The sequence below is a fragment of the Festucalex cinctus genome, chromosome 9 (genome assembly GCF_051991245.1).
Source record: "Festucalex cinctus isolate MCC-2025b chromosome 9, RoL_Fcin_1.0, whole genome shotgun sequence".
Lineage (NCBI taxonomy): Eukaryota > Metazoa > Chordata > Actinopteri > Syngnathiformes > Syngnathidae > Festucalex > Festucalex cinctus.
In genome coordinates, this window is record NC_135419.1 from 526,832 (window position 1) to 549,963 (window position 23,132).

A 23,132-nucleotide genomic window follows, 5' to 3' on the forward strand; every position below is an offset into this window, starting at 1 on the left:
GAGCAGGAGGGTAATTGTGGGGAATAAAGAACAAGAAGGACAAGAATGGAGCATGAATCTGCTGGAAAAAGGAAAAAGAAGTGGAGTGCCAACAGCCGGAAAGGGTTTCAATCACCAAGTGAGAATCTGAGCTGACCCCCGGCGAGCCTGGAGGCAAATTGGCCAAACTTGTTCATGTCAGGTGGGAAGAAGCTGCCAAAAAAAAAGTAAATAAGCCCTCAGATGGAAGACAAGAATCCCGCAGGACCTTCAATTAAGGTATGAGTTGCTTGTTTCCAGTTTTACAACTTACAAAAACGACAATTGCACCAGTGATGAAAATGCAATTTAACATTGTCCATCTGTCGAGTATAAAACAGTGAAATGTGGAAGCAAGCAGTCATAAAATGGAAATGGACAAAAACACCTTCAAATGGATGCTTCAAAGCAAAATGACAGACTTCCTCTGCATTTCGCAACTTTCCTGTGTCATCTCATGATATTAAACGTCATGTTGAAACATTTCGTTGAATTCTGACCTGAGTTATTGCGCGAATGCGTATGGATTGCATAGCATGAGTGTGCGTGCGTATAACGGCAGCGCAGAACTGATAAAGAAAAACAAGACACTTGACCCCAAAGTCCACTTCCTTCATAGTATGATAACGCAAGGTGCTATCTGCGGGACATCGATATCTCTTTGGATTGCTCTCGAGAGCTGCAAACTTGGAACCATAAAAGCATAAAAATGTTCCTCTTGCTGCTCGACTCCAATTAAGAGACAAAAAGGCGTCACAATGATCAACCAGTCAAACCTTTATTCTATTGCTTTGAAACGTTATCATGACAATTAGGGTGTGTCTTGTGGTTTTGGGGTGCGCATGCGGCAAAGGCAAACGTTCAAAACCAGACAGCATTTCGCTATTCATCTGCAATGCTCATCTTAACCACCAGGAGGAAGTCCAATACTATACAGTAATGCAAACACAAAAGAAGAATAGGCTTCTTCTTCTTCTTCTTCTTCTTCTACTACTGTGACTAGATAAAGAATATATATGCCTATGAGCATTTTAATATCTGACCAAAGTGTGGCTCCGCCATTTGTGTTCGAATATCCATTGAAAAGAATTGCAACTATCAATGCAAACCATTAGCGTTTCAAATGCATTTTCCATATGGTAGCAAGCTAGCAGGGGCAACACAGCATGATTGTTTTAAATAATAATGTACGTGTTTTGGATTTATGTCCTCTTTAAGGCTTCTTAAACAGCAGCTATTGTTACTAACTGCTTTCATGTCAGTCGTGTTTTGCATTGTCTGTTTGCTTAAACATGTGTCATTATCTTTGCTTTATGGTTAGTGTAACAATACATTTCAACTGGAATTTGCATTAAATAACTTGTTTTTTTTAAAAAGATTTTTCACTAGTCACATGACTGCTTATTGCAACGCAAGTTGAGTTGGATTTACTGTCACCATACAGAGCTCGTATTTTGAGTTTGCGCTCAAATATTGGCCAAATGACTGCTCATTTCTCAAAAAACTTTTAGGTCGAGCCACTTGTATCTCAAGGTACCGCTATACTTCCTTGATACCAATTGCTGTACTACTTTGCTATTTAGATAGGGCTTTGGATACATTCTAGGTCATTTTAAGGTGCTTTAGAAAGAGCATAAAAACAGCAAACAGGATACGTTCCACAAACGACAACCAAAAAAAGTTCCGTACGAAAATGTCCATCTCTTCCAGTGAAAATCAGAAAACAAAAAATGTCCATCTGTGACGGATTGTTGGTCTACGCGGGCTCATTTTTCTTCCCTACCAGGTTACGACCGATCTTTATCGTCACTTGTTTGAATGAATTCCCAATTTATTTGGGATGCTGGTTTAAGCAGCAGCAGATGCCGAGTTTTACTAACGCAAAGCAAGGTGGACTCGTCCAAACCGCATCCACGAGATGCTTTTAAGTCTATAAAACCAGAGAAAGTGCTTAGTGATTTATTGGCCCCGGGAGACATGGCCGCTCCCACGCAAGCACGCGCACGCGCACGCGCACGCGCACGTGCTGCACTTTATCCGGCAGCAGCTTTCCCAGCCGGAAGGCTTTCAAACCACTCTGTTATCTGCAGATCGATGGGACACAACATTAGGTACACCTGGACATCTAATACAAGGGGGTAATTAAGTGAGAGCTCAAAAGATTAAATGACTTTGAGTTAATCAACTATTTTTTTTCTGGAAGTGGGGATTAATTTATCAAAAATATTTGTAATGGTATTTTATCATTTATCTATTATTTATTTTATTAATGATTTTATATCCACATTTTAACAAACACAAAGTTATTGTTTATCACTTATTTTGAAAACTTCTTCATACAAATACGACAGCTAAAAATGTTCGCCGACAGAGAAAAAATATTCACACGTGATTGAAACATTTTCTGCAGACTTGATCAAGATTCTGTATGATAGTGACAGTGACAGACTGACGGAACAGATTTTCCTTTTTTTTCTATGTGGTGATAAAAGTTGCTTTGATATCTACACAAAGAGATTAGCTGTATGAGGATGTGGTGTAGGTTGACTTAAGGACCTCAAACACAAATGAAGATGACGTGCATGTTTGATTGACCCTTTGCTAACTCACATCAGTGACGACTGCTACCGCGGCGCTACTGTGCACAGCAAAGGCCATCTGCCTCATGTACAAGCGACAATGACAAAATTCACTTCAAACAAAAGAAAAAGCCTGAAGGGAGACAACGTGAACAAATCTGCTCTTCTTCTACATTTCTTCTGTCCCCGCCTCCCCCCCCCAAAAAAAACAAACATTTTTGTGCTTTTCTTCTTAATCAGGGAAAATAATACTATATATTATTGTACTTAATATAAAATACAATGTAAAGCTTTAAACAGTTTGAGCAGAATGATTTGAATGAATGCTGCAATCCAATTTAATGTGCTGCTCCCTATGTTGTCCCACTATTCTATATTACGGCCATACAGACACATACACAAACAAAACAAAACAAACAAAAAATCCAGAGAATTCTGGGTGTACCTAATCAATTGGCCAAGATGGTCGCTTTATTAAGAATTTAAAAAAAAAAAAATGTCATGGCTAGGCCGAGCAAAAGCCTTGTACCTCTGCCAGGGCCAAACAGTTTTCATTTGGATCAACACCTCCTGCTTGTGAATTTAGTCTCATGTATTATACATTAAAAAATAAAAATAAAAAATACAGCATTTTTATGATCTCCTCATCCACAAACTGTACTTAAGGATGTCCTCCCTGGCAGAGGTCATTCAAGAGGAATTCATCTCTCTTGTGGACATTATTAAATGATAAAAAATTGGAATATTTGACGGCTGTCAGCATTCGCCTTCAGACTAAACTCGCCTCTGCGCCAATACATTGTCAAGTCGGTGGCGACCGTAAACTGCAGTCACAGACTACATAAACATTACTATGTAGAATATTAGCAACAGCTCACTGTTATGCACTTTTTCCATTTCTAAATAATGTAACTTGCTTTCTTTGTTGTTCCACTTCCCACTTGACAACCCCATATATGGGCACGCTGTGATTTTCCCATCAAACCAAAGCACATATTTCCCCTTTAAACACACACTATAATGTCCAAAATGAGGAAATGAGATGATGGCAATAAATAAGAAGGTCATTGAAAAGGAGGAAAAGAGGAAGGGGTGAACTCTCGGGCTCAATTATTTTAGGAAAAGCTTCAGCTGTCACTTTGATTCAATTCACAGCTCAATGTTACATAAACAACGTTAGTTCAAGTACTCAACACAAAGCACCTTCACATTAGGCTCGTCAATATGGCAGCTAGCATACAAGCCGAAATTTCACATTAGCAGCAATTGATGTGACATTGCAATTGCAAGTTGAAACAAACTCGAAGTCATTTGACATGAATATACGTTGGGATGGACGGGCAAATCCTAAGAGCACCGCAAATAGGTTGACTGTTTAAAAATAACGAATGGGAGATGGGTGGGAAATCCACAAGGTTGAGTCTTTTGGGCTCTCATCCCACCATGGATGTGGGGGACCTCCTCGGCGGGAGGACGCACCACAACATTGCGAGCGTGGCGGGCCACCAAACCGCTGCTGTGTTTATCTCTGCAGGGGAAGGTCGGCCACAGTTTCGTTTTGGCCCGAGTCAGCTCAACACGCTCACAGACTGTTGACCTACTTGGGTCAGACATCTTTGTTTGCCGACACTTATCACACTCAACACTTCAAGTCTCAACAGCGCACTTTTCTCTTATTCTGTTTGCGCTTTTTCCAATCGTGTTTTATCAACTTTCAGGCCATTGAAAATGGAGCCAAGGCACACAAGCAAACAAAAATGACACAAAAGCAGATCTACTTTATTAATGAATGATGTGCATGTTTCTATTCACTCACAAATGTACTTGCTCAGTCACAAAACTAAAATGAAAATCCAAAAACAATTTGGTTCATAAAATAAAAACAAAATTGCATTTTAAAAAACGAAAACTGAAAGTACATTTTATGTTTTGATGAACTATAATTATAGCAACAATGTCCTTCGTTTTCGTCTTTGGTCTTGGGGGATGATTCTAAACGGGATTTGAAGTAGATTTATTTTAATATTAACCGGAATAAGGACGTTTGAAAGTGTGTCACACAGAAGTGACGTCATCGAGCAGCAGCCAATAGAAGATGGCGTCGCTCGCATGTTGCTTTTTTGAATATTGCGCACAAGTAATACACATTAAAAAACTCAAACTAATTCTGAAATTGAACTAAAACTAAGCATTTATTAAATAATTCAAACGAATCAAAACTAATAAAATCACCTTGAAAACTAACCCAATTTAAAAAACAAAACGAAGTCAAAACTAAGAAAACTAAAAAATTCCAAAACTATTCTAAGCCCGCTGCACACTACTATGATATCGCATACTGTAACAGACTGTCACGCTGTCATTTTTGGTGTATTATTTTCTTGCCTGGAAGCATGGAAATATAACTGTTCTTAATGAAGTCCAAACACAAAACGCACACACGCAAGCTCCCTCCCCCGCGCTTCTTCTTCCACTCGTGTGGTGTTTACTCTGCAGGGGCCACGATGCGTTCGCTCAGGCCGCCGCCTCCTCCATGTTGATCTCCCGCCAAGTGGGCCTGCCTGTGCGCCAACATGGCCGCTTCATAACTTTTTGCATTTACTTTTTTGTTTTTGTTTTTTGAAGTGGGCACACGCAAAACTCTTCTGCTGCTTGTTTGACAAGATGAAAACAGGAAGTGGGACGCGCCCGGCTGCTAAGTGCAATACGAGCGATACGATTACGTGGCTGTCTTCAAAGGGTAAAGTACTTCTACCTTACTTTGGTGATAAGATGAGATGAGATGAGATGAGATAAAATGACATGACAAAATTTTTTTTTTTTTAAAGTCATGCAAGAGAAGCGATTATTTTGTTAGGTTGTCAAGATGGTTGACAGCTCAGCCACCAGAGTGACAAAAGTTCTTCCGGAGTGGCCCCTGAACAATGAAAAAGAAGGGGCCAATCTCTCCAGGGTCTTCGTCAGATGCAAGGTCAGTGCCACCAGCCTGTATTTTTGTTTTCTTTGGTACTGGAACCAAGCAGGTGTTTTACTCGGCTTCGGGCTCAGGCTGAACATGTGCTGTAGAATTCCACACAGTTGTTCCGTGCAGGACTTGAGGAAGCCGGAGCTAATTCCATCTGCACCTGCTCCCTCGCTCACCTTTATCCTTTGCAACTGACTTCTCACGCCGCCTTGGGGCTTAGCAGTGGCTTGCTTGTCTCAGGAGGTCAGACACGGCTGGAGCATTTGGTGGGGACTGCATCAGGGGACGCTGAGTGAGAGATGAAAGCAGGAATCTGATCTGTTAAAGAAACGGTTCCGATCATTTGCCCACCCACTCCCCAATCGGGGTCTTGGGTTGCTTGTGGTCTGAGATTACTCCGCCGACATTATTCCATTATTCATGTTCGTCCGTCCTCTTCCTGTCCGACTTTTTCCGCTCTCTGATTCGGTCTCAGCTAGCGCTGCGCTTTAGCTGCCCCTTGTTTCCCGACACAAACACTGTTTTCTTCTGCTCATTTGAGGTGACATCCAGGATTTGTTGTTAGCGAACGACGGAATGGTCTTGGTGTTCTCCATCCAGTAGCGATTGTAATCAGTTACTGTGTTGGTCAAGCCATGATTGTCTTCCCAGTGAGTTTGACTGAACAGCTCCCACGCAGTGCTAGCAAAGCAGTTCTTTTAAGTCTCGTCAGACCGTCTCCGATCTGTGCTGGTCACAGCTGGTTGTCTAAACAAGGTGTAGAAAAATCAGGCTTTGATCTGAAGGAGCTTGTTTATTATTGACTTCTTGTCTTCAAATGAAAATGTGAGCAAATAAATGTCCGTCCGTCCGTCCGTCCATCCATCCATCCATTCATCCGTTATTCACCACCTATCCGGGGTCGGGTCACGGGGGCAGCAGCTTTAGTAGGGAAGGGAAATAAACGTCTTGTGTAGCAGTTTGACCTAAGAGCAGATTATTCCTGTGTCCTTATAGGAAGCTGATTTTCTTTTCTGTGCGATTTGAATTCAAAATGAAAATGAATTCCTTTGCTCTGCAGGTTAGCGTCAATGCTTCCAACAGGTGGAGGTGTGTTGCCGTGGAAACCCCTTTGAGGGTCTTAAAGGGACTTCATTAGCATATCAGTCAGGTGGTCATGTGGCGCTGGACGAGCGGTGAGAAGGCGTTTTGGTCTCTGCAGCTTCGGGGGGGTTCTCGAAGCGCTCGAGTTCCTTGATTAATTCCTCTAAATGTGTGGTTGGAAAACTTCAGACAGAGATAGAGAGGGAGACTTGACTTAATGACACCTCTTTTTCAACGTTTATATTTTACAATTTTACAATATTTTCATCATTGAAAAACAAAATAACAAAAACTGAGCAAAGATGGTAAAGAGTTTAAAATGACTTTCCAGTGATTTGGATCATCGTATGTGATACATTTACAGTTTAAACTATTTATAGTTACAGTTTAAATGATTAATATACGCAATTATAAAGAATTTTTCAATTACTCACCAATTTTCACTATTTGTGGTATGACTTGGTCCCCATCCTCACAAATGACTCCATTTGCTCACTCGAATCAGTAGCACCAGCCCCTATAGCACGTTTTGTCAGACCACATCCTTTGCTAACATGCTAACGCTAGCATAGTCGTATATTGTCAGTACGTACAAAAGCTGAACTAGACACGACACATCTTCTAATATTGTTTTTGTTTTTTTTGCTTTTTCCATTGTGCCACATTAACATGATTGACTCACGTCGCGGCGTTTGACGGACTCGTGGGAAGTCACGGGTCACCGCACATGGCAACAAAAACTCTCAGAAAGTTGAGACGGAATAAACAGGACACACACACAAAAAAAGAAGCAGAGGATGAGAAGTTGTTTATACACAACTGTCAACAAAAACAACTGAGAAATGTTGATTCTTCGGTGAAACAGAAAAACAAACAATCCAAAAACAGAAATGCGCAAGTACATTTTCAAAAAAATGATGCCAGATTCCAAACAGTGGACCGAAAGGCCACCCAGTGACGCTTCAAAAAGACCGTTGGAAGGCGAGAGTTGAATAGGAAAACGCATGCCGACACAGTCGTGGAGGATTTGAAAATGTCAGTGACATGATAATAATAACTTGTGCCAGAGTCCAAATGAAACTGTGAAGTGTTTTTTTTCCCTCTTTTACATCCTTGTGTTCTTGAAAAACAAAGGACTTTATTCCTGTAATAAAACGTTCCTTATTATTATTTATTTATGTATTTATTTATTTTTAACCGAAGACTTTGTCCGAGCAGAGAATGAAGAAAGTAATAAAACAATGACTTTATAGCAGAAAAGAAATGTAAAAGTAGGCATTGTGTAGCAGGTGCAGCCTGCCCCGAATGCATAAAAGATGAGTGAAAAGACACGTTCGCTCTGGCACATTTTGGGAGGTTTTTAGCGGCAGCTCTCATCCGGAGTGAGTGGCAACGAGAGAGAGACTTCAGCTCGCATAACTTCACATTTACAGACGCTCCAGCGCTCTTAGACGCCGCACCGTCATCCCACGGCAGATCTACAACATGAGAACTGCGAGACCTGCACCAAGGCAAAAAAAAAAAAAAAAAAGATCCTTGTGTGGATAAAATGGTACGGCTTTAAATGTAATTAACTTCACGTCCCGTATATTTATTGCACCATACTACACACACAAAAAAGACAGTTCACTGCTCATCACTCATCCTGCCAATTCATGACAGCAAACGTACAATAGAAATGAACAAAGATTCAAAATAACTCCCAAAGTTAAAAGAAAAAAAAGCCAATGGCACACAAATGCATGTGTGCAGTGTGTCATATGTTTAATGTGATTGCTCATCTAAACAATTATGTAGGATTGCTGCCACCTCCCGCAAGACTTGTAGAAATAAAAATGAGAAGAATCCACTCCACAGAGTCCAAATCAACCCACAGGACATCAGCAACGTGTGCATATCATTAATGCAATCATGTATCAAGTATTGATAATCATCATTTTGCACAATCAAAGAATGAAATCAAGTTCAAAACAAACTCAATGGCAGAAACTGACAATTCAGACCGTTTCTTGCTTTTATGACATCACATTATGCATCAAATGTCGTCGCTGTTGCGCCTTTCTCGTGTCTTTTGTGTTTGGTCGACTGTCTGATTGGCTAAAATGGTCGCACAAGGACGGATTGTGGGCAAGCGCCGCCTGTTGTTTTGGCACACCTGCCAATGTTTTGATGGAAACTTTGTTGCTTCGAAGTACATTTTGAGCCTGGATTAGGGACAAATAGTATTTGAAAAATAGATGCTTGTGGATTAAAGCTCGTTGCAATCTGTGTCAGTGTTTTATCACTGGCACAAAATTTGACACATTCTCACAAAAAAAAAAAACTAAAAACTTTTTTTTATTATTATTCTTCCACCACAGAAGCGGTTTGTGTGCCTCAGTGGTCATCAAGCAAAAATAAATCAGGTTCATTTGCACACATTTGCATCCCTTAATTCTCTTTTCCGGCCCAATAACAGAAGGGGGAACCGGGTTCGCTTTTTGAGCTCCACTTTTATTGCTGAGAAGCAATTTGAGGACATGTGCACGTGTGGCCCTAAAAGGCAGAACAAGAAAAAGAAGAAGAAGAAGAAGAAGAAAGAAAAAGATAAAGAAGAAGAAGGCAAAGGAGAAGAAGAATAAAAGAGAAGAAGACGAAAAAGAAGACGAAGAAGGAGGAGGAGGAGGAGTGTGATGGATTGCAAAAAGCTGCGATGAGTTTGTTCAACTTCATCTGCTTGACTTGACGAGTTGCTGCACTTTTGGCCCCAATGCAAGTATACTGTAACCCCTGAAACTTTTCAAAGCTTTTAAAAACGAGCTATCCAAAATGTTTCATGGAAATTGGTTATACAGGTATTGTGTAATTAGCCACCTTGTGCAATAGAAATGAACGATGATGGGAAATAATCCACTGAATGAAAATACAAAAAGTCCACGGCTGGCTCAGTCTCTTGCATCCATGCAATATACATGTCAAACGACCAATGGCCACTTTTGTTTGTTTGTTTTTTTTATGATAACTGCCACCTTGCACAATGGAAATAAACACAAAGCCTGCAAATAATTCAAAGTGTCAAAAAAGTATACATGCTCAATCACATACTGGAACATGCAAATGAGAAAAATGTAGTGTGATTTGATTATTGGGATAAGATAAGATAACTGCCACCTTGCACAATAGAAATAAATCTAAAGACTATCCAGAGAGTCAAAAAACATGGCACGGTTGCACTCGCACATGGACACACGCAATATACTGTACGTGCCATATGATTAATGTGACCGCTCCTTAACAGTTATTCACCATAACTGCCACCTTGTGCAACAGAAATGACCAATGACTACAAATAATCCACAGAGTAAACGCAACAACAACAACAACAAGGGTATTTTCTTTCATGCACTCATACATGGATACACTCAATCTAAGTGTTGACTGATTAATGATTAATGTGATTGGTCCTTGCCTGTTATTCATCATAATTAAATAAATAAGTAATCTACAGAGTAAAAAAAAAAAAAAAAAGTCTATGACATGCATGCTCAGCAAATCACATGCGTGCAAACTACGTACGTGTCATACGACAAATATGATCTTTCCTATTCAAGATAACTCCCACCTCCTACACTAGAAATAAATACAATACAGTATCTACAAATAATCCACAGAGTAAAAGCAAGAAGTCAACAGTTTACTCAGTCACGCAAGGGCACTGACATCATATATGTTCAGTATACAATCATATAATTCATGCATTTGCACCTCTCACCACTTATTACTGATAACCACCACCTAGCATAATCGAAATAAACAGTATCAGTAACAGAGTCAAAAAAGTCAACGTATGCCCAGTCACAAATATGTCATATTCCAATGCGATGATTTCGTCAGGTAGTCACGATTACCCGATCGAAGTAATAAAAAGAATCCGCAGGCTGCTTTCGGAGCAGCGCGAGGGCGAGGGAGGGGGAGGGGCTCCCGGTGCGCCCTCACACGCTGTCACGAATCGTCTCAGGTTGCTTTGTGAGTGGGTGAAGTCATCAAACAGAAGCTTTGTGACTGAAGCGCCCGAGGTGCAAGCACCCAAAATAACGACTCGCCGTCCTTCAGACGTCTTCGCCTCCCGCTGACCCGCCCCTCCCCCCCTCGTCTCCCACCCTGCCTGCCGTGCGTTTACTCGCCCGTGCTGTCGTCACATGATTCAGTGACTGCTGTCGCACAATCGCGGAATGCAGACGATTAGACATTTCCGATTGGTGGTGGAGCAACAAGACTCTTTTGAGAGCAATTACAAATGCATCCACCTGGTGGACAAAAGTATTGGGATGCTGTTTATTTCCATTCTTCCAATCGACTTTAGGACTCAGCATACCTTGCAAAGGTGTGCATGCAGGTGAGAATTGTTGTATTTATATGGCCTCAAAAATCACTCAACACCAGTTCACCAAGCAAAATGACATCATAAATCATCATGCAAATTCAAGAAAATCACAACCTAAGATCAGTTTCACCAATAGAAGAGAGTGGGGTAAGAATGCTTCCAACTAAAATAGGTTGATATAGTTTAGGATGTTGTGCATCCCAGCAGGGAGCAATCACTTTTGGATCTTCAATAAACTGTTTGAGAAATATAGCTTCGAGAAAAAAAAAAAAAAGAAAAAAAAAGTGGTTTTGTGGCACAACTTGCCCCAGTGGTTGTGCCATTAGTCAGAATTCAGTGGGCTAAATTGTGCCACTGATAACTGACGTAAGAACCATCATTTTAATGTCACAAACGATCATGCTATATAAACAGAAGACAAATTCCTGACAAAAAAAAAATGATTTGCAGGTTTCAGAAGCCTTTTCTTTTTTCATTCGTTTGATTTTCCGGTTCAGATTTTTTTAATTCGGTTCTTTCTATGAATTCCAGCAAGGGAAAAACAATTTGTGAAGAAACATACCCAAGTGAGCAGAACAACCAGATGTGTCACTTGGTGACGCCTCGGGAGTGTAAGCCTGAGCCTAATTTCTTTTTTCTTATCCCTACATTTTTTTTATGGCCATCCTGCAGATTTTCATTTCCTTGGCTTTCCCTTCTTTCTTCCTTTTGTCTGGTGGCATAATTAATTTGGGTTAAAAATTAAAAATAGCACATACTTTTAGTGATCAAATGTAAGAATACAGTTTACAACAACAATAAAATACCAAAAATAATATAGAGTTAATCCTAATTTAGGGGAAGTTGTGCCATTGGCAATACTTTGGCACAAATGACCACAAGCCCACCATGATGTGTGTGAACTGTTTTCAAAGTTGTCTTTAATGTCTATAATGGTCCAAACACAGCCATCAAAATCCCTTCATCATGTAAACTTTACTTTGGAGGGCAAAAAAGAAATGTTTTTTTTAATTTATATGTGCTTCCCTCTCAATCCATTCATCTCACTTTTTTTACCCGGATGAGTGAAATGGATGCCGCTTCAAAACTATGTGGTCATATGACCAACTTCTTGTATGGTTTTCTAAATAAATAATAGGGTTGGAATACTTGGCACAAATCACCCCACTCTCCCATCAACGCCAACTTGGGTGACATGTCTGTCATAACAGGATAGCAGAACAAATGATCATAGACCCGATTCAAATGGAAGAGGAAGTTGCTTATTTTGGTTCTGAAATTTTAGGTTCAATTTGACGATTCACATGAAGAGCCACCGACAACCGTTTCAATGAGTGATCAAAATTGGGTGAACATGTGCCTCACAATGCCTACAATGGAACAGGAATCGTTCATTTTGGTTTCAAATAGTGCTGGGTGTCGAATCAAATAATAAAAAAACAAAAAAATGACTGAAAATTGAGTGAACATGTCTATCATAAGCAGACACGCAAAAAGTCTCAAGGCCGCAATGCCTGAAATATTGAGTCGAGCTGGATGTCACCCAAACCAAACTTTGAAGTAGACATGTTAGGGTCACTTTGACAACTTTAAAAAAAAAAAAAAAAAACTAGCCTGACAACAGTTTGACTGATCACCACAAAATTGAGAATATCATAACAGGATGCATTTAAAATAAAATCTTAAGGACCCATACCTGAAATTGAACAGGAATTCAGTTTGGTCTGAAGTTATTTCAGCCAAATTCCAGCCTCAACAGATGCTTGCTGAACCAAAACAATCCCCACAAACACCCAAAGTGCACATTTGCACTTGCTTTCTATGTCACATGACTTTGTTGGTACGTGCTGCGCTGCGCTGCCACATGCTGGCCCGGAGGTTGCGTGCGTCTTCAAAGTCAAAGCGAGACTCGTTTATTTGACTTGTGGACTTTGTTGTTCTTTCAAAGTTGCCTTTAGAGCCAATTAAATGCTCTAATTATGCTAATAAACTGAATTTGTGATGTTGCAAAGCACTGACACCAATAAACATTTGATTGCGCTCACTAATTTTATTCAATGAGGGGACACATTTTAGGAATGTTTATTATCTCATACATTTTATCTGTGGACAGTTTATAGTGACTGTGAATTGTTCATAGAATATTAAATGTGCTTTTTGCCATTTTATTGAAGACCACTTTGGACAAATGACAAAAAGAAAATGAGCATTATTTCTGATACACTATTGTTATCATCTTACCTATTGGCAATTTAATACCAAAATATCAATATGATTTTTTTAATTAAATAATTTTTCATTTGATCTATTTATTTATTTTTTATGTTTTTCCCTTTCACAGTTATAGATATATAAAGTGGCAGACAAATGGCTAACATGCAAAATATTGTTTATCATATAATTGCAAATTTTACTCGGTAACTGCAAATTATTGCAATATCATATCAAAATTTCTGTCTTAGCGATATCATTGGCAAAATGCTGCAATAATATTGTGTTGTATAATATATCAGCACTATTATTGTCCCTTTAATCATCGGAATGAAATTTACTAGAACGGGTTGTAAACTTGATGAAGCAGCATGTGGCTCATCATCTCCGATTGTTCTTGTATGCTCCTTTTCGAATAACTGTTAGCAATTTGCCCCAATACCTTAAACGCACGTCTGCAACCCTTATTTGAAATGATAACTGGATATCACAAGTTTCTTCTCGTCCCCCTCGGTGAAAGTTTGACCTGGATGACGGGACGCTTTCCTCATGCATCATCTTGTCAAACGCGAGCAGCATTTTGAGCGCGTCCTCCTCACAGTAACTCGCATGCCCTTTGAATTCAAAAGGTGACAGACATCTTTGTCAATGTCCAACTTACCTTCGAGAACACTCCTCAATCACTTGCAATCATTTCATTCCCAGCCGGCCGGCCGGCCGGCGTCAGCTCCAGCGTGCTGATCGACAACATCGTGGCAATGTCACCCGAACGTCAATCGTCTATCAATTGAGTGTGGCGTGCGTGCGTGCGGGCGGGCCAAGGTGTGAACTGCCAGCGCTCCCTCATGGCGTAATCAGCACCTTTGACCCCGCCAGAAGCTCCATAAAATGTTGCGTAAGCATAAAAAGCAGGACGGAGGGCGTAAATACTGAACTTTGCGAGCACATCTATTGTCAAGTTCTTCAACTGGAATATTTCAATCAAATACAATACAGACGACTTTATACTGTGCATACGCAGCAAAATCGCTAGTGTTAAATTGACACTGAGTAGTGTTAAATCTAACACTAGAAAAGTGTTTACATGTGGCCACACCCATGAGTGTAAATCTGAAAAATGCAAAATGAATTTGGCTTCGGGGGCTGAGTTTTCTCTCAAAATTCCAGTGGGCAAAGTTAGAGATCACCAGAAATGACTGCTAAAATGCTGCTCCAAACCAAATTGGCAGACTTACCAAAACGGCGGCCTTACTGAAACTTTTTGATGGATCAGCCTGACAAAGTCAACAGCCCAGATCACGTAGGCCGACACATGTACGGCATGTGGCCAACACGTCATCTCATTTGACTCCTGACAGATGGCGAAGCGCTTGTGAGTCACGTTGGGGTCTCATACGCACATAAATGCCCAAACACTCCCACATGCAACAATCCTGATAAATGTGATTTTAGACTGACTTTTGGAATTGTGGCCAAAGCTCCTAAAATGTTTACTTCAAAGCAAAACGCCACACTTCCTGTGTCTTTTCAGGCGGAGCGACATGAGACTGTTTTGGTGGGTCTCTATGATTGACCTGCCCACCAAAATTCATGTTGCTAATTGAAATTGGCTTTGTTGATTGAAATGATGGGTTTGCATAAATGACCAAATTCATTTCAGGCATGGCTTATTGCTATTTTTGTGGGTCTTGTCATGATAAACGTATCCACCAAATTTCACGTGGCCACGTGAAACTGACTTTGGAGGCTGACTTTTGGAATTGTGGCCAAAACTCCAACCAAAACGCCACACTTCCTGTGTCTTTTCAGGCGGAGCTCATGAGACTTTTTTTGGTGGGTCTTTCTTTTGTGTGTGTCACCAAGATGAACTTTATAGCATAATACCGAATTAAGGCAATTTCAATTTAAAGGAGCATTCCTCCACACTCATGCAGCGCTTAAAAAAAATAAAAATAAAAACAGAGCCACAGGATGAATGTTTTGTAAAAGATTTCCAAACTATTTCCGCACAGCAAGCAGGCAAGCTTTCACACTTCACATTTCTGATCGGGAGCTTCAAGTTCACTTGACTTGAATGACTGTGAGGAAGGTGAAAATGCCGCAAAGGTGGCGTGCATGCAAAAAGGAGCCAAGACGCCACTCACCATGTCGCCGCGCGCTTCCAGACTGTCACGGCGCGAAATCCCGCCAAAATCGCATCGTCCTCCGATCTCGGAGCTCCAACACAGAGCAGGAAGGCGCTCACGAATCCGAAAGCAGAGCAAAAGAAACTCGCTTGGGCCGAGCAGCTGCGCGTGCGACGGAAACGCGAAGAGGAGGAAAAGTGGATGCAGCGCGGTTGTGCTGGCTGGAGCGCGTCCGCGCGCCTTCTGGTCACTCCTCTCCACGTGAGTGACAAACGGACGTGCACGCGCTCACGCCGCCACTCCTCATTCATGCAGAGTGAACGTGCACGCGAGGAAGGTTGATGTGAAAGCAAACATGTTGAGTAAAGTCATAACAGAAAGTTTGGACGCAAATGAATCAACACAAATATGATAACGCGCAAACGTCACAATAAATGACGTAGAATCCAAAGAGTTGCTCAAATCAAATCAAATCAAAGTCCGCGCAGGTGTTCAAACATCTCTGTCGCCCCCTGCTGCGAACTGGTGGCAGTGAAAGTGATACTGAGCCAAAGCGCATTTTTACGAGAAAAATCTCATGACACATCACGGAACAAAAATGTGACGCAAATATATACAATCAATTTGAATAAAGGTGGTGGTAGTGGAAAAAAAACAGTGAATGTTCTGCCTTTCTCTGTTGCTAGTATTGGTAGATTACAAAAAGATATACAATGTTAGCAAGTATTGAATATTTTTTCTGTGCACGAACACTGCACAATTTTGGGGAATCACCCAATGTCTGCTAAATAAGTGCAAGAAGGCTTACTGTGTCTTTCATGGCACGTCGGCCTTTTTGTGGGGCAACGCTTGATAGACAACTTTTCCAAATGTTATGTTGCCAAGTAATATTAGTCTCCTGGGTTGAATTTTCAAATTTGCCTAAATGGCAAATTCCAAGCAAAATGGCATGGCTGTGTTCCTTTCTTTTCCGTGTTCCATTTTTGTGGGTCTACTTATGATAAGCATACGAACCAAATTGCATGTTAATATAATGCACAAAATACATTTTAAAATGTTTCTCTTTGACGGGTTCCTTTATCTGCGATTGGCTGGCAACCAGTTCAGGGTGTACCTACTGCTGGGATAGGCTCCAGCACCACCGGGACTCTTGTGAGGAATGAGAGGTTAAGAAAATGGATGGATGGATGGTTCCTTTATATTTTGGAGTATGGCTTCTTGAGACTCTTTTGTGGGTATATTTGTAGTGGAAATACCAAATTTCACATTGCCAAGCAAAACTTGATTTGAGGGAAGAATTTTCAAAATTTCACATTTGTGAAAATAGTCGAAAAGATGGCCAGAATGCCTCCAAAATGGCAAAGTGAACACAAACGTTTTGTCTTTTAGGGAGCGGCTTTTTTTTTTTTTTTTTTTTAGACTTTTATTTTGGGGGTTCTTGATTGATTACCCAATTTCATGGGTCTGAGTAAAAGCGGCAAAATGCCTCTGAAAGGTTTGCTCCAAATCAAAATGGCTGATTTCCTGTGTGTTTTCATACTTTTTGGTTGGTCTAACTCATGATAAACATGCCTGCCAAATTTCTTGAACATACAGTATGTGAACTGAGATTTGGGGGCTGAATTTGTTCACTTTGTGTCATTAGACAAAATGCCCCTGAAATGACCAAAGATGGTCGACAAGCTGTGCGTTTTCAGCCATGACTTCTTGAGACTTTTTATAGCAAGGTCGACCAAATGTATTGTTACGAAAGGAAAGTTCCGGGGCTGAGATGCTCAATTCTGTTGAATGGCCAAAGCATTTTCAGCTCAATTCTGAGACGGTGACATTCAGACCTCTAAAATATGTCAATTTCTTGGGCGTTACACGTTCCCGCGCCGAATGCTTCCGAGTATGGAAACGTGTGAACAATTCTGGCAGTGACAAAGTGCTTTTTGCAGCGACCCTCAGTGAACTGCAACCGGTGTGCTTCCCCAGCGTGATGTTTTCTTGCGGAGATAACAAGCAGCCTTCCGTGGCCTTCCCCGCATTTCCTCTTTGTGATCCTCGCTTGCTTGCTTGCTTGCTTTCCTTCTTCTTTTCTCTTTCTTGACATCTACCGGCCATTCTGAGACAACCTTTTTGCCATCCCCGGAAAGCAGTTACAAAGTACTTTTTTTTTTTGTGTAGAATCCAATAGAATAGAAGAAAGAGACTTTTGTTTTCTTGTAAAACTTGGTTCCTCATTCCTGAAAAATGCTCATTTTCTTCATCAAAGAACAATTTAAACAGACCACCTCACATTTGGACAACTCATTCACCTACTGACGTCTATCAGGAGCAACTTGGGGTTCGGTATCTTGCAGAAGGATATTTTGACGTCACAGTGGCATGGGATTGAACCCACAACCTCATGTTTGCCAGATGACCACTCTACCACTGAGCCACACCACCACATGGAGATGTGTGATCACTTTTTCCTCAAAGGAAAATTGGTTTCTGAAAATATATTTCCCAGTTCTCACCCCTTGAAAAATTCTATCTTTGATCTCAATTTTAAAATGTTAAAAAGTGACTTTTGCTTTTGAAATGGTAAATGAAACTTATTCTATATCTGGCACGAGCGGCGCCGAAAGTGCTTTTTGCTTGTCGAGCGGCCGGCGACGCGTTTTTGTGCAGCGATCTCGCTTTTTTTCAAAGCGCTAACGACCCGCTGACCGGCTGCCTCCTTCCTTCCCCACGTTTTGTGACCTCTCCTCCTCTTTCTTGTTTCTTTCTTAATTGTCCTATTTGTCTTTCATCCTTTCCGCTCGGTGTCGCTGCGCTGTTGGAATAACGACATCGCGGTTATGACACGCTGGATGTCACAGTGCGACAATTCGCACGCACGCACGCGGAGCATCTGTCAATTTCACACTGGGAAAAACACATCCAAGCATCCAAGGGCCTCAACATGCCATTTGGAGCAATTTCCTTAAAACTTGTGTACAGGGATTTTTTTATTTGGTCATGAAAATAATATTTAGCTTATTTTGTATATCACTGTTAGGCAATATGTTGGAAGGACCCCCTCAAAAATGAGATGATGCATCTCCAGGGGATATCCTTTAAAGCAATTAAATAAATAAATAATAGCTCAGAAATTCATTATTCAATTGACAATTTAATTTCACATTTTCAATGCAAGTGGTGAAATAAATGAATCACCATTAAAGGGGAAGTCAAACTAAAAATGCTCTTCCCAGTAACATGTTCGATGCAGTTTTGAGCGACAGCGCTTATCCATCTCAAGGGGAAGCCATTTTGTCACTTGCTGTCGATTTTAAATGACATCACAGTTGCTCAGGGCTCAAGAAGCGACCAATCAAAGCTCACCTCTTTTCTGAAGCCCATCACCAATTACTCAAGACTTACAGTGTTTTATTTTTCAGTCAGTATGCTTACTCAAGTAATAGGAGTACTACTTTCTAATTATTATTGAGTCACATTATTTTAATGTGAAAGTCCTCTTTACTTGAGTCCAATTTTTGGCTCGTTTGCCCGCCTCCATCTTGTGGTCCGTATGCAAGCAGGTCCTCCGAAAAGTTTGGTGTAAAGTTGACTGTGTTGGAGTTAATGCTGTTATTTTCTGGAATGCACATTCTGCAGTCTAATTTGCATCCAATACGTAAACAAATCAGTATCAGCGTCTTCAAGTGAGCTTAAGCTCGTGTTTGTTTGCCACCGCAGCTTTTTTTTCACGGCCTCACGCTGTCGCTGCGTTTTCCCTGTAATTCTTTCTTTCTTTTATGTATTTATTTAATTTTTAATCGATGTTGTTTATCCACATCTGCTCCCCTCAAAGATTGTCGTTGCTTTAATTGTCGCAAATCAGGACGAGGAAGGTTAATGCGATGTCACGCAGTTAATGAGCTTCATTCTACACACTTTCTCTCGTGCTTTGAATGGTTGCGACTTCGCTGTGTCACTGATTTCTGACAAGAATTAGAAATAATCAGTTAACAAGGTAGGGTAAAAAAAAAAAAAATCAAGATCCCACTTTATTTATTTTTTTGCAAATCACAAGCTTTTACATTTGAAATGATCACTTCTAAAACATTCCTGGTGAGCTATTTTTGAGAACAGGCCCGTCAGCTAGCCAAGCAGTTTTTGTGTCTGTTTTAGTCCCGCAATGGGAGACAATCGGCTTTTACAACAGCAAAGTCGATGGTGGCAGGGGCGTGCAGAGGTGCGTGTGTGGGAAGGGGTGGCTGGGCACCCACCCAACCCCCGCACATTATTGGGGTTCACCCCAGTGGACGTGAGGATAGCCTCCCTTTGCCTTCGGGGAGGGGGCGTGTCCTGGCTCTAGTTTGTGCCAATGCACCAAAGAGTAAAACGGCTCTCGATAAAGACTCGGTTCACATCGTTCACATTGAAGAGCCGTTCAAACGACTCGATTCGTTCGCGACCGACACATCACTAGTATTCATGTCGCCGGACTTGCGATACGTCGTCACAAACCTCTCAAGCCGTCACATCTTTTATTCGGTACGCCGCCGTCTTGATTCTGCCGCTGAAGCGAAGAAGCTCCCTGAGCCGCTTTGCTGATTTTTCCTCTCTGGCTTTAAAAATGTACAACGTTGCCCTTCATGTTGTGCCAGAAGAGCGAGCAACCGGCAGCATTTCGGCGCCAACCGGCCGGCCTCTCCGTCCGTCTTGGCCGCGCCAAGCGACGCTCGTTCGGCGACCGGCAGCTCCTTCATCGGATAAGAGCGCTCGTTAAAAGTCAAGTCAGTCTCAGAAACAATCATCCAGTAATATTTTGCTTTCCAATTGATTAACACATAACTTGACTCTAAAAAGAAAAACTGTTTTTAAAATGTTAGTTCCAATAATAACTCCAACGCCTTCATGCCTTCTGTTCATTCAGATTATGAACAAAATCTGTGAAAATGACCTGTCAATACACCTTTCATATTCTCCATTAAAAAAATAATAATAATTAAATCATCGTGACAAAATTGCGGCCTTAATCTCTGACTTTTATCTTCTTCTTTTTTTTTTTATCTATAATCTGATTTTGTACTAACAGTTTACTACTGTTTTTGTGACTACTTTTTTTCTTTTTGTTGTAAATTCACACAGCTCCTGCAAATCCCGTAAAAGACGGTTTTCATGCTGTTGGTGTTTATGGTCATTAGAGGCCACTTTGAGGCAATTTTGCGCCCAATTTGCTGTGTTCTGAAGGTCTGGACAACAAGCGTGGTCACATGACCTCCACTATTGCAGCAGCGAGCGAAAAGTTGCAAGGAGCTGCACTCCGGCGGATCCTCGCTCGGCGTCTTCACGTCTTTGACAAACACCATCTGTGCCTGGTAGGTGGCGAGCGTGGCGCTGATTGGGACGTCTGATGACTCACATTTGCACGTCTTGGGACGCAGCGTGGGGTCGGCTCTTCATTCACTCCTGTTTGTCACTCCTCCTCCTCCTCTTCCTCCTCTGTGCTCTTCATCGCACTGCGTTCACGACACGAGCAGGATGTCTTTGTGCCAGAAAAGTTTTCTGTCAAAGATAATTCATTCATTCATTCATTAATTAATTAATTAATTAAGCCGATTTCCTTGTTTATTTATTTCTTTTTTTCAGTGTTGCCCTATATGCTGCATTTCAGTACTATTTCCTGTTGGGCAAAACTGTCAATCTGAATAAAATATTAATTTGCATTTCTGTTCATTTTTCCATGACTGTGGGACTGAAAATCTTCATGCACAAGGGCAGTTCCGCAAGCAAGCATCCACACATGTTGACCTTGGCAGCAAGCCAGCACAGAAACCAGCAAGAGTGCATCACACAATATACACAATATATGCAATCGAGTGGCGTGTATAGCACAGCACAACCTGATCATGGAAGCAGCCTGAGGACAAACATAAAAAAGAACGCAAGGTCACTCACACACACACGCACGCACAATTGATGCTATTTATGTCATTACGCAAGACATAAAAGAAGTGCATCCACATGGTCACGTGTTATTGATGAGGACGGCACACAATCTAACTCGCAACCCATAAATGATAAAGCATGTCGTGAAATTACTATCAAGATAATAATGCCCTTGACGATACGGCTTCACAGAACACTTGTTCGCCTTTACAGTATAAAAAACGGAAATAATCTATGACTGTCATAAAAGCTTTATTAACTGGAACAAAAAAGGTTGACAGGTAAGAATATTTACTCTCTTAAAAAGCAGACATGAAGCGTGTCACATTCTTATAGCGGAAATGAACAAAATCCAAACCTGACTAGAAAAATCGAAAACATTCTTGAAACTAAAATTACTCAATGGAAAAGACATTCATTCATTTATTCCAGTCTCCCATTATGAGTTAATGTTAGCATTAGCATTAGGCTAAAGCAGACTAAAAGCTCAACTATGTCGTTGTTTGTTTGTTTGTTTGTTTTTAAGTAAGGAACGTGTTGTTTTTGTTTAGTTTGACAGAACATGTAAACTGGGCGTGCCAATAAACAGCTTGAAGTTTTGTTTTTGAATAGTTGTTCACTATTTGTCAAACTGTTGCTAATTGAATTGAGTTCACGGCCGCCATACACGTTTCACGTTTCTAAAGTATGCACTCGAGAGAAGAAGAAAAAAAAAAAAAAAAGGCCGAATGACGGCTCGCATGTCAAAAAAACGATATCTCAAGGCATCATTGTAATAAACGATCAATTGATGGGAAGAAGGCGAATTTTGGCAATGCAAAAAGTACTTCCCAATATGCCGCAAAAGATTAGAATGAGGAATGATAATGAAGTTGAGAAATGTGGAGGATGACCTACATTTGGATAATGTCTCCAATCATTTCAAGGTAGTTTTCATGGGAAATTTTTTTTGAAGAATAAGAATACAAAATGGTTTGACAATAACAAAAATAAGTCTAGTTTCTGTTAGTGGAACACTTCATGTTTCAGTGAAGCATCTATTAAAACCTTTTTTCTTTTGTCAGAATCAAACCTGAGCGAGCGAGGATGGAGCCGGTGGGCGGGAAGAGCGACTCTTTTATTTTCATCAGCATAACAAGCGTGGGAACAAAAGATGGATCCGTCGTTAAAATGATTCCAAAGACTTGCAGAGCCGAGCAGGTGCACAAAACGCTCACACCTGCACACAAACACGCGCGCAGACTCGCTTACAGTGGTGGCTGAAGATTCCATCTATTTGATGAATGAGGCTCGCCCCCCCCCAACAACCCCAACCCCAACACCCCCCCGCTCCCTTGAAAGAACCAGAAATCAAGAAGGCGGGAGCAGCTTTAATCAGCAAGCCTTGCCTTTGCCATTTAGTCACATACAATATTGGTAACATAAAAGTGTATAAATGGTAAACATGACACATGACATTTTGATGTCAATATGCATTAGCGTTTTATAAACATCAACTATGATGTAAATAAATAATGGCACAGCATTAATGTTCACATAAAGATGTGTTCCCAAAACGTTGTTGGGAAAATAGAAATTGAAATGAGGTAAGATGTCCCGTAACGTTGATGGAAAATAGGTGACCTTGTAATGAAATACAATTTTACGGCAATGTTAAATGTATTTAAGGCGTCCGAAAGGACGACAGAGTCATTTGCAAATAACAGTTTGCATTAAGGTGATATTAAATCATAGCATAGTGTCCCAAAACTGTGTGAAAATTGATTAGCTTCAAATAAAAGTTTGCATGAAGGTTGTAATGAAGTCAGGTACCTCAGTGTTGTGGGAAAAATCAAAGTTCACAAAAAGTTGAAATTAGGTGAGCTGTCCTAAAGGGCAAA

The 23,132-nt window shown here is 40.8% G+C and overlaps 1 protein-coding gene across 4 annotated transcripts in view; it reads right to left on the reverse strand.

The window, feature by feature from the left end:
- htr4 (5-hydroxytryptamine receptor 4) overlaps positions 1-15,700 on the reverse strand; it is a 44,929-nt gene extending 29,229 nt beyond the window's left edge. For 2 of the 4 annotated variants that reach the window (XM_077532500.1, XM_077532497.1), the window contains exon 1: positions 12,705-12,829. The gene's annotated coding sequence lies outside the window, so the exon portion shown is untranslated. Of the gene's footprint in view, positions 1-11,570; positions 11,641-12,704; positions 12,830-15,363 lie in introns of those variants that run through there. The other 2 variants (XM_077532498.1, XM_077532499.1) reach the window with 2 other exon arrangements.
- Positions 15,701-23,132: the final 7,432 nt, after the last annotated feature.